The sequence below is a fragment of the Corvus kubaryi genome, unplaced genomic scaffold (assembly GCF_017639235.1).
Source record: "Corvus kubaryi isolate FWS band 111438036 unplaced genomic scaffold, C.kubaryi_AGA036_p1.0 37256, whole genome shotgun sequence".
Lineage (NCBI taxonomy): Eukaryota > Metazoa > Chordata > Aves > Passeriformes > Corvidae > Corvus > Corvus kubaryi.
In genome coordinates, this window is record NW_024581076.1 from 1,921,069 (window position 1) to 1,933,772 (window position 12,704).

General features: G+C 36.5%; 1 long non-coding RNA gene across 1 annotated transcript in view; it reads right to left on the reverse strand.

The window, feature by feature from the left end:
• Positions 1–12,190, reverse strand: part of LOC121662530 — an 89,727-nt gene extending 77,537 nt beyond the window's left edge. Inside the window, exon 1 of the long non-coding RNA XR_006015318.1 lies at positions 12,109–12,190. This is a non-coding gene — a long non-coding RNA (uncharacterized LOC121662530). The remainder of the gene's footprint in view (positions 1–12,108) is intronic.
• Between the last annotated feature and the right edge of the window lie 514 nt (positions 12,191–12,704).

Sequence of the window (12,704 nt, forward strand, 5' to 3'; positions counted from 1 at the left end):
TTGAGTGCATTATGATTTAAGAACCAGTTATGTCCCAATCCAGAAAATCGCTGCACTTGTATTACATCTGCAGAGAGCTACATTGAAATATATGAACACCATAAAAATCACTCTCAAAACTGAGTCTTTAATTTCTATCTCTGGACTTGTGAAATTCAAATAACAATTCAGAATATAAAGAAGATACATTTTCTAAACACCTTAGTAGTTTATCTTGCTCACATCACTGAGCCACAACAGGCTCAGTAAAAGCATTCTACCCAAACTGGCAGAGCAGACCAAACAGAGGTACTGCAGAGGATTGAACACAGAAGGCTTACTGTTCCTTAGTTTCATGACCACTGGAAAGCAGACCAGTTACAGAGTTCTGTATTACCAGGATTGGTAAATTCCTCTTCATTATAAAATTTCCTTTGGTGTGGTTTGAATTTTTTATTGATTTTTTTCTTTAAATTTCTTGCAAAAACACAAAAGAAAGCTTTCTTATCTGAACTAACTTCTTGTGGAGATATTGTCACATTGATGCCAAATTATTGCAGATGGACTTTTACACATTGCTTAATTGTGTTTTCTAACTCAAATCAGTGGACTGGATGCTCAGGCGGTTTAAATTCATGTAGTTTTAGAAAAGCTAATGGTCCAATGTCTATTGGAAACAGGTAACAATACTTCCTGAATTTTGTATCCTCCTTCCCTCGAAACCCACCCATAAGCTTCCCCTCAGCCACCTCAGGATTTGGATCTATGTATTTCCCGGAGCTAAGGGACAGCTCTGATATAACCCCATTGCTTGGCCTCAGCTGCTGAGAAAGTTGCTGAGAAACCCATTAGACAAATCATGTGATAAAGTCTGTAGAAAGATATACAATGTAAAATTACAAAGACATGCTGAGACAAGTAATGTTAGTAGTTCTGGATTCAAGATGGGAAACATCAACATGAAAAGGTTTAAAATCCTAAGAGAATTAAAAAAAAGGAGTCTAATGTCTAATGAGGATTTGTAAGACCATCAGGTTGAGCTGATATTTCAGTGTTGATGGGGAATGAAAAGATGGCTGAGAAATCAGTATAGAAAGTAATGGAAGTTAACTGTTCTATCCATAAGGTGCTTGCTGGCAAGCCAAATTCTTCGGGATGGTGACCACAAGGACCCTAACATAGCTCATTAAATCCCAGCTACCAGCCCTTTGTGTTAGGCAATATGTAACTGCTAGATGCATTTAAATGGAGGTTTTCCCTACACACAGCTAGAGATTTCCAAATAAATTCTCTTAAAAGAATAACAGCAAAATATTTTAACATCTTGGGAAACTAGTTATTTCTGGGTAACTCTGGAATCAAGCTTCTTTCCTTTCCTTCCTCCTTCCCTCCCTTTTTCTTTAACTATTTCCTTCCCTCTCCTTCCTTCCCTTCCTTCCTTTCCTTTCTTTCTCTTTTTTGTGAAACACAACATTATCAATATGGTGTTAATTCTGATGTTATTTCAATGGGTTTACACAGCAGTTATTGTATTATAAATACTTGTTTTGTGATTTTCCGGCATTTTATGCATCCTGGATATCTTTTACTTTGTTGTCCCAAGCAAAGGCTCTGTGTCATTTACTTCCTTGTTTGATGTTTGGGTTAATATTGTGTGATGTCTCAGTCAATAGAAAATTATTTTCTAGTCCCTTACCAATTAAATGTTTTGTATGTGAAGTACGTTTAAACTTCACACCTTCAAATTCAGCATGCAATCAGAAGCCAAGGTCACCCTGATCATTATAAAGCACACTTCTGCATTAATGGATTAACTCTCTTCTTTTGCTGTTGCCAATACTCCAAAACTGAGATAGAATAAATCTTTATTTCTAGGGAAAATAAAGAACTAACCAGAAAATTCCAAAGTCTGATACAGAAGTAGCAGTGCTGTCTTTGGAAATGTCTTCTGGCCAATGCTACAACAGTGAGCATATTGAAATGGTACACTGAAGGATACAGGGTATCCCTGAAAGAATGGTGGGCTTACTAATTCCTCATAATATTTCCCAGTTAATAGTTTAATTTTGCATTTAATGAACCTGAAGAGTCACCATAAAAATTCCAATGAGAGATGAGGGACAAATGCTATATGATTAGAAAACCTATCCTAAATTTTATTCACAGATTGGAAAGTGCAGATTTTTAAAAATTACATTTCTTTTTAAAATATAAAGAAGTAATAGAACCCATTATCTGTTCCACAGCTAGCAAAAAGCTACTCAAAGAGGTGAGAAGATCATAAGAGGAGGAACACGATAGCTAACAAATGAGACTAATAAACGAATAATCTACTGAAACTGCCTGTTTCTGCACATAAGAACTTTACAGTTTTAAAATTATTTTTTATTTTATTTTATTTTATTTTATTTCATTTCATTTTACTTAATTTTATTTTATTAAGTCACAGCCTTTTCTCTCATGACAGGGGTGGAAAATATGCAGCTGGAGGGAAACTATTTTATTTGGTGTTGGTTTCCTTTGTAGGTTGTAACCTCCCAGGTTACAGTGTCTGAGTTAAGACTTAAATCAGAGAAGACACACCAGAAAATTTTACATATTACTTCAAGACAGCTTCTATCCCAACTACTTCTTCTTGAGAGCTGTTCAATTATGAAGGTACTTACTTTGTGGACCCTGGTTAAAAGTGTGCTTGGATGTAACTGGTAAACTTGGAAACAAGGAGCATTTAAATCTGTTCTAAGTTTTCTGTGGTGGTCTCACACTTTATTCAGACACATTCCTTTCATTTTCTCCAAAGTTTGTTTCTCTTCTCTGCCATTCCTTTGTCCTCTTCTCTACAGAATGTAGAGCCCTGATAAAGCATAGAAGCCTCCAGTTTTCTCCATCAAGTTGGAATCTTCACTATCACTTTCCAGGACTCATCTACTTTCCCAGTTTTTTCAACCACTCCCAAAGTTTTCATTCAATCTCTTTTCTCTCCCACTGTAGATATTTCAGCAAAGTATTACTATTGCTGCACTCTGATTCTTTGCTGCCCCTTAGCTTAATCAAGCAATGTCATTCCTTCTTTCATGCTGCTCAGGTTTGTGCCCAAGGTTTTTTTTCAGAGACTGAAATATTATAATTTATGATTTAAACATTTTATTGATGGACTTTTAAACTGTATTACAAAAGCTGCAGAGACTTCCACACCCTGGATGGGGCCCTGACTGAGGCCTTACACCGCTGGATGATGAAGATAAGATATAGTAACAGCTCAGGGCTGGGGACATTCACTGAGCACAGGCTTAACACCTCCGAGGTGGAGACCACAGCCCCAGGGCTATCAGCTTCCAGGCTGGAACAGATCCTCGCACCAAAGGGTGGAGGGAGGAGAGGCTCTGGGTATCTTGGAAAAGCCTCTGGTCAGAGGGGCAGTGACTGCCCATCCTCCAACTGTGCAGAGGAGCCCAGCTGAAGGGTCCTCACCGGGGTGGGGGGAAGCTTATCCACAGCAGAAGGGGTGACATGGCCCATCACAGGGGCCCCCCTCAAAGGGGTCACCAGACCCTGCACCAGAGCACCAGAGATGTTGCAACAGACCCTCAGTGTTGAAAGGGACAGTGTGCCAAGCTGGCCCCTGCAAGGGGAGACACATGGGGGTACCCACCTGGCCCAAAGTGTATATGAATCCACGGGATTCTGCACTCCTTGGCGTGTGGTGTGGTGGCGTGTGGCGGCCTGGCACAGCGTGTGGTGGCATGGCCACAATGGCAACAGGGGACCCTCACCACCAGCAGAGCAGATGGAGGGGAGCAACGAGGCATCGTCGGGACCCTCGGATGGGTGATTTGCTTCCACCTAACCCCTGTCACCTCTCCCTGTCCCCCCAACCCCCATGCACACTTTCTTTTTCTTTCTTTCTTTCTTTCTTTTCTTTCTTTCTTTCTTTCTTTCTTTCTTTCTTTCTTTCTTTCTTTTTTCTTTCTTTCTTTCTTTCTTTTCTTTCTTTCTTTCTCTTTCTTTCTTTCTTTCTTTCTTTCTTTCTTTCTTTCTCTTTCTTCCTTTCTTTTCTCTTCCCTTCTCTTTGTCTCTTTTACTATTAAATAAAATACATCAATTTTTTGGCATCAACATCTAGCCTCACTTGGTTTTAATCTCATTTCTGGGAATATTTTGAACCTTCTAAATTCTTTCCAGTTTATGCACAGAGACTTAGCTTTCTTTGCTTTTCTGAGTTTAAACCGGATTGTAACAGCATCTAATGGACAAATCATATTAACTCACCCACCGTTTGTGATTATGCTTACCTGGTACTTATGTTGGAAGATCATGTTTATCCATAAAGGGTGAAGAGTGTATGGGAGAAAGTCAATTTGACAAATTGCCTCTATTCACTTCCACTCCATCTCCTGCTACACCCCTGTTCTATATTGATTCTCTGCTCACAGGTCAATTTCTTCACGTGCTTCTTACACTCTAGTAGTTTTATGCCACTTCTCTCTACCTAGAGGTCTCACTGCCTCACAGTCATTATTTCAAATATTAAGACCTTCAAAAAAATGCAGGGAGGAAATGGATAAACAAGGCACCACAAGATCTGTGAGAACAGGCTATCATAAGAAGCTAGTGAACTCTTAAATGCCATTGTGACTGATGACTTAATTTCTTTGTTTTGGCTTATATACTGACTACTCCCATTACTAATACTCCCATCAAAGTATAGACAAGAACACCAAACACTTCTGACATGAAATTGATAGGATGGGCATTCTTCTGGATGGAAGTAATATTACCAGCTTTTGAAAGAGATCACAAGCATGTAGATAGCCCAAAGAGTGTACTTGGATTTTTCAGAAGTTTTAACAAGACATTCCCTCAGACCTTCACCAGAGGCTGCTAAAAAAACCATGAACAACAGAAGGAAGGCACTTTGTAGGTCAGTGAGTGGCTAAAAATATCAGAAATAAAGAATAGAAGTTTATGTCCAATTTTCACAGCAGGTGAAGGCTTCTGGTAGGGTACCCTGGGCTCTGGAACACAGGGCATTTAACAAATATCATAGAATCCTCAGTAAATGATCTGGAAAAGGACTCAAATAATGATGTGATACATTTAACAGATAGTAAAATTTAGGTATTTTTCTACTAACTACGGGGGGGATTTTTAGGAAGAGCATTTTCCACTGCCATAAATTGTTTATTTTGGGAAAAATGCAAACAGGTTTACTGAAAAGGTGAACCTGGCAAGAACAGTCAGTTCTTTGGATAAACACAAACCAACTGTAACTTCTAAGTATGTGGGTTTGAAAACCAAATTGTGCCTGAATTTGGTACAGTAAACTTAAAGATTAAATATAAATAAGTTCTTCCCAAACTTCTTGCACAAAAAGAGCACTTGAAAATGTACTAGAATTGTTTTTAGAAAAGTGTCAAAAATGGTACAGCATCATTGAATTCCCCCTTTCTCCCATCCACTTTTGGTTTCAATTTTCTTTATATATTTTCTTGAAAAATACTAAATTACTATGATTTATTACTATTTATAAATGCTGAAATGTACAACAAAACACATAGTTAGGTTTACTTTGTTAAAAAAATGTCGAAGGCAGCTTTCTGCAGAGCTGCGCCTTGCCTAAGCAGCTCTGCTTAGAGTTTCGATTGTTATTCTCTGAATGCCTACACGTTAACATTGTTACTGTGATTTAAGGAACCACAGAGCAGTGTTGCCATGTCTCACATAGCTGCCTATCTCAGCTAGCTCAAAGGCAAATTGAGAATTTCTTACATGGCACAACACTGTGCTAAATAAAATGTTTATAGAGTATTGCAGTCAAACTGAAGAATTAAACAGAAAATGACTGGGTATGACTGAAAGCTAAATAATGAAGATACTTGTGATTAGGTGGCAGTTAAAACTTATTTTCTGTACCATCTTCTGTTTTTTGGGGTTTCTTTTTTAGTTCAATTAAGTGGTACTAATGGAAATGAAGACTTCAATGGTATGAGGACCTAGTGCTATCTCTGTGCCTCAGAGTGACAGGAATGCAGAAAACACCGACCGGAGCTGACATTGGACATGGGACCAGATGGCAGGTTGTGAGCAGAAGATTACAGGTCCCTGGAATTGAATGACAGGTTTTATTCCCAGTGCCACTGTAGTTGTAGAGAGTTTTCAAAGTTCAATAAGCAGAAGTCACATAACTTGTGACCTAATCTTGCCAATTAGGAAAGAAAACCTTTAAGGGTAGTAAGTTTGGCCAGAAAAATACAGACTTCCAGGGCTAATGAGGATCAGATTGTATAAATTGACAGCATTGCCGTCTTTTACTTTAAAAAGAATAAACATATGGCATGTTTTGTTGCCATTATTTGTTATGAGACACTTCAGCAATATAACATACAAGTCTATGATAACAGATGAAGGAAAAAGCAAAGTTCTTCATTGAGCAAATAATCTTCCTGGTATCTGTCAATGCTCTGTAGCTGCAAAGTCACCCACAAAAACCAATATCTATGTCACAGAAAATATTCTTTATATAATTAGTAAAACAAAATAACAAACAAACAAAATCAGAAGTGGTTACATTATTTATATGAAAGACAAGGAAAATCAGGTGTATGCTGTTTTACTGACAGATTAGTAGCATGTTAAAGGCCTGGAAGGGTATCTTCATAAATGAAAATATATATACTTATTGACAAAAGCAATAGAGTAACAGTTAAAGTTTATCTAATGTTAGCTGTTCACTTTGCGTATTCATAATGTGTATTTAAAGGAAGTTATTTGTTGAATATGAAAGAATCTTTAACAAAAACTGAATTTCATGTATGATTATATGAGAAATTTTATGCTGTTTTCCAAATTTGTACCATTAACTTTAAAAAAAAGATCTGTAGTGTAAGGCAACATGTAATCAAAGTAACCTGAATCCCTGACTATTCCTCATAAACAAGTTGTTACCTTCCTCCAAGTTCTACATAATTTTCAGAATTTTCCCGGTAGCCTTTTTGGCATGCCAGTGTTTATTTTAATTGAATGTATACTTATCAGTGCTGAATAATAACATCATCTTCAGTCTTCTGTCTTCACTTTTACTGATCAATAACACTTCAAATATATTAATTTGGAAATAAAGCTATAATCCAAATTGAAAGAAAAGGTGATGAAAAGAAATTAAACTTGAGAAGATAAAGACCCATGTATGAAACGTTTATTAAATTGACTTAATAAAAATATGATTACATCATTTCAATATATAAACACTGTATTCAAAGGCAATAAAAAAAATACCCTGGCAATCTATAGGACGAAAATATAAAAGGAAAATCATAAGCAGGCAAGACTCGATATCAAATAAGACCTATAAGCATAAGGAGGAAAACTGACAACTGATTAAGTGACAACAGATTATACTATTTTCCTAGATTATTATATAATAATTCTAGGAATAAATTTATTATACTAAAGGTAGCAAATAGGAAAAAAAAAAGAGTAAGGGAAGGCAAAGGCAGGACAGCAAAATGGTTCAGAGGCTAAGATTTTTCATAGCTCACTTTAATGCAATGAAAAATTACTAAAACAAATGACTTGAACAGTTCAGGCTATCACAAGATGGAAAAACTAGGCAGCAGCACAGATGCAGAAAACTGAGCACCAATTTGATATTGTGGAGGAATCAGTAGAGTGCTGACAAGCCTTCCCTGGAATTTTACAGAAGAAAATGAGAAATGGCAATGTAGTATGATGGATTCATCTTTACACCGCCAGGGAGGTGTAATGTACAACCCAAACTCCAGAGAGCAGAGTGCAAAACAGGAAGCATGCAAAATTTGGAAGCCCCAACTTTTGTCTAAAATTAATGAAAACAAGAATGACAGATCTACTATCCAGAACAAATAATTGTTAGTTACACAAGCAAAGCAACAATACCTAAAGTAGGTGATTCACCTTTGTTGAAGCCTGCAGAAAATTCTCAAGATTCTTTGAATCTCTGAATATGTGGATTCTTTGCTCATACTAAATGGGTGAAAAAATAAAGCAATTCACCCTGTGCAACATCTGCCTCATGAAGTGCTGCAATTATTACTCCCGTGCATGTTTAAACCCTTAGCTACTCTCACAGTTTTATTTCACCTGTTCTGGCAGGATTATTATTTCTCTTGTTAAATCTCACACTGAGAATTTTTATAGTTTCCTTATTATCCTGCTTTTCTTCTTCTTTTTCCTTCAAAAGACAAATAATTAGTCTACCCTTTTCACTATAATCATATGGTCTACCTACTGATATTGTTGACATGTCACAGTGCTTATTTTATTTGGATGTTTGTAGACTTCTCACAATTCCTTATTAGGTTTTGTTTTTCTTTTCCTGGCCCTATAATCTGTCCCACTATTTTATTTTCAGAAGTATTTATCTATCTATCTATCTTACTTTTCAGTAATAAGATCCCAGAGCTCACATCTATATGAAAAGAAACCAGATATAATGACCTGAAATGTAGACTTAAAACACATCCTTCTCACTGAGGAATTCCTGCAGAAGAAAAGCCAGTATTTCTATGTACTGTCAGCTTGGCTTTGTATTAGATAGAAGTAAATGTTATAACTTTTTAACAATAATTTCCTGACACCTTCAAATAAGAAAATCTGTCTTTCTACTTTTTTTGCCAGTCTCGATTTGCACTAGATGCAATTGTTCACCATTGTGAATTTGTTTCTTTAAACATGATAAGTTACTGTCTGAGAGATGTCTAAGAGATGGCCACTGCCAATATCCTTCATATCAGCTTGTTCTCCCTCCACCCAAGTCTCCAGTTCCTTCTTGAAGCTGGTGAGAGATTGCTCCCAGGCATTGAAACGGAGTATAGAAATACATTCAAATATGTTTGATGACTAAATCTATTTTTCATATCTCTTGGCTTATAAATATGAGTTTTCAGCACAATATTTCCTGTTTCCATTTCTCTGACCATCTTTATAACTCTCTCTTCAGTTCTTTCAGTAATAAGTCAAATCATGACTATATAAAGGTATTTCTCCTTCAGTTACATCACTAAGTCCTGTAGATGATCAATTTTTTTTTTACTTTTTTCCTATATTGACATCATAAACAGCAGAAATTTTAGTGTCCGTATTAGATTTTGTGAATACAAATACAGCATTGCATCAGCACAGAGATTCAAAGAGGTACTTATAGCATAGAGATACAATACTATAATGAACATTCTTTCATCCTGTAGCCTGTAGTACATCCAAGCTATGCCTTAAAATCTGTAAAAATTTAAAGGTATAAATGAAGCTTATTTCACAATAACTGCATTATACAACTGACCTTTTTAATTAAAAAAGGTGATTTTCTCTCATTATACTCTCATCATAAATAGCAATATTTATGTATTAAATATTATATTTTATAAGTTGTTATAAGGAAGGACATATGACACTTTGCATTATGTTTTATTTTTCAAATGGGATATGTGATTTTTGCATTTTGTTGTGTTAATTGTCCATATTAAGCAATTTTGTACAGTGTCTAAGTTAATCATGCATTCTTTACTAATTCACCACTACAATACTTCATGCTTTATTGCTCTGGGTTTGCTTTCCAAATCTTTTCAAAATTTGTATCTCGAGACATTTTATGTAGCTGAAAATTGCATACTTCTATGGTACTTCCTGTCCATTTAATATCATACAATTAAGGAAAGGAAGGGGGTGGGACTGTGTGGAAAATAGAAGCCTTTACAGCAGAGCAGCACATGCTGAATTAAAGGCTACCTGATGACTAGGACAAAGAGGGACAGGAATATAGCAGTGAAGGAGAAGAGGAAATGCAAAAACCAGCTCAGTCTTCACAGCTCCAAGAACTGGAGATGCAAGGATAGGGAGCAGAGTGGGGAGACTAGGATTGCTGCACTGCTTTTGCAAACCCACTTTGACTTTGGCAAATAGTTTAATCAAACCAGCCTTGATTTCTTGTTTATCCAGTTCAGTTTTACTATGGAGTTTTTAAATTACTATTTTAAGGTCAAAGATTTTTTTGCTTTTTATTCATTATTATATTGTTTGTTATCCTGTCATAATACTTGCAGAATAGCAATAACACTGCCTGATTACAGGTTTTCTGACAAGTCAAACAGAAAAATTTCTTTAACAATATTTTACCGAAGGCTTGGCTATCCTTTTGGCTTTATCATACTTCTCACCACAGAATGATTAAATGTTCTATTTCTTGGTTAATAAATATTCAAATAATTCCATATTTCTTTACCACTGTACCAAGAATGTGACTATTTAATTATATGACCATTCCTATTTTTCCAGAATTTAGTTTTAAATTAGATTCCAGAAGCTAGTTTTAAAAATAATGTTATTTTTATAGTTTTGTTACAGAATCATCAGCTGTAAGATGAAGCTTGATCACTGTTCTTCAAATTCTCTAAACTGTGAGATCCAGCATTCTACTAGCTTAACTTCCAAAGTCATGAGAACACACAGTTCATCTTGTATGCTGAAATCATTACTCTCACATAGTATCCCTACCGCATTGATAAAAAAAATAATAACAAGAAAGCAAATGAGAAATGAAGTCATTGCTTGTTAATTCACTGGACTCTTTGATTGAATAAAAAGGTTGATTGCAGTTGAAAGGCATTAAAATCTCCTCCATTTCTTGGTGCCAATTCTCTTCATGCTGTGTAAGAAAAAAAATACTACTCACTAACAAATTGTCAAATAAAGAGAAATTAACTGACATAATAAGAGAGAAATCGTATTTAATGCCAAAACTGTAACTTGGCCCATGCTATGGGAAAAGATAAAGAAAGTACCTTCTCGCATCTGGCATGCCAGCAGGTAGGTATAGTTTAAAAATGCCAGTAGAGAATAAACCTGCAGCAGAAAAATCAGTGGCAGAGCATACTAACAGAGTCGGCAGGTTTCAGTGTCAGTCTGGTGCATGGATGCAGGCACAGCATTGTCAGTGCTGTGGGAGATCATGAACAAAACTCATTTCTCTGCTAAAACAGAGCCAGGAGACAAGAGGAGATTCTATGAGTCTACGACTGGTGCAGGATCAGACAGGGTGTGCTGGCAGGTCACCCAAAAGTTGGAGGCTGACTCTTAGATTGTAAAGCTGCACATACTATGCACAGATCTATGTGTTCTAAATAATAAAAAGCCTTATGAAACTTCTGTTCATTTCTGCTGGTGCATTGTCGATGCGTAAAAAGCCTTTGAGACAGATAGAAATTACCTTAGCTGTTTCAACATGCTATCTTCATCACCAGTCACCTTCAAATGGTTAGGAATGAAAAATGATTAATACAAAATAGTGGGAAAGAGAAGACTTATGCATCTTCCTCAGAAAGGAAAACAAGAAATTACTTTAGTCATGGTAATTGTTGCCATTGGAACGAATATGCCCATACAAAAAACAAACATTTGCCATAGTGCTCACATTTATTAAGTTTTATCAGTATGCCTAAATTCACAGAGCTGCTTTGGAGGACAGTGCCCTTAGAAATATACTATATACAGTTCCAAAATGCCTTCATTGAATTTTCACTGCTACTCTTTTGATGTGTGTAGCAAGAAAGGGATGGAGATAAATATATTTGACTTGTTCTCTAAACATAGCATAAAAATGGCAACTGCACAAAAAAGATCTTCAATTCGATGGTAGCATAGAGTGAAAGACCCTCAGTCAACTCAGTTATGTTCAGTTTTCAAAGCAAGGACCAAAAAGAGCCTGAGAACAAACTAAGTAAAAGAAATTTTCAGCTGCTCATATTCATCATCTTGTCAGTACTTCCAGACACCAGAGGAGAAGCCATACATGCCTCTCAAGAACACAGCAACTGGAACTTTAAAAGAGCCAAAAATAATGTCAAGAAAATAAAAAGCTTCTAAAAAACATTTGAGGGACTTTATTTTAGCCAGAAAGCCAGATTCGCATGAATGTCATGGTTTAATGCCATGGTAAGCTCAGCCCCACACAGCTGCTTACTCATTCCCCCACAGCTGGATGGTGGGGGAGAATCAGAAAAATAAAAGTAAAAAGGACTCATGGGCTGAGATAAGTCAGTTTAATAGGTAAAGTAAAAGCTGTGCACACAAGCAAAGCAAAACAAGGAATTCACTCACCACTTCCCACAGGCAGGCATATGTTCAGCTATCTACAGGAAAACAGGGCTTCATTAACAGTGAAAATAAAGGTCATCACTTCAAATGTCCCAACTTCCTCTTTCTTCCCCCTGCTTTTATTGCTGAGCATTATGTCATGTGGTATGGGACATTCCTGAAGTAAGTTTGGGTCAGATGTTCTGGCTGTGTTCCCAGCAACTCCTTGTACACTCCCAGCCTCCTCACTGAGGATGTGAGAAGCAAAAAAGGCCTTGACTCTGTGTAAGCCCTGCTCTACAGCAACTAAAACATCCTTTTGTCATCAACTCTGTTTCCAGCACAAATCCAAAACATCCCAATAACAGCTACTTTGAAGACAATTAACTCTATCCCAGAAAAAATCCCAGGTCAATGGGTGGAGATAAAAAAGGAAAAGTCTGGTAAGCTAAGGTCACATGAAAGACAAAATGCAGACCAGACAGCAAAAGATAATGAAGATACTCAGCATCATTTACAGAGGTTGAAACAAAGATTTTTTTAGAAAATCTAGCTTATAGACTGCATTTATATGAACTAAAGTTCATATATATTCATATCAGTACAATCACTGCAGAGAG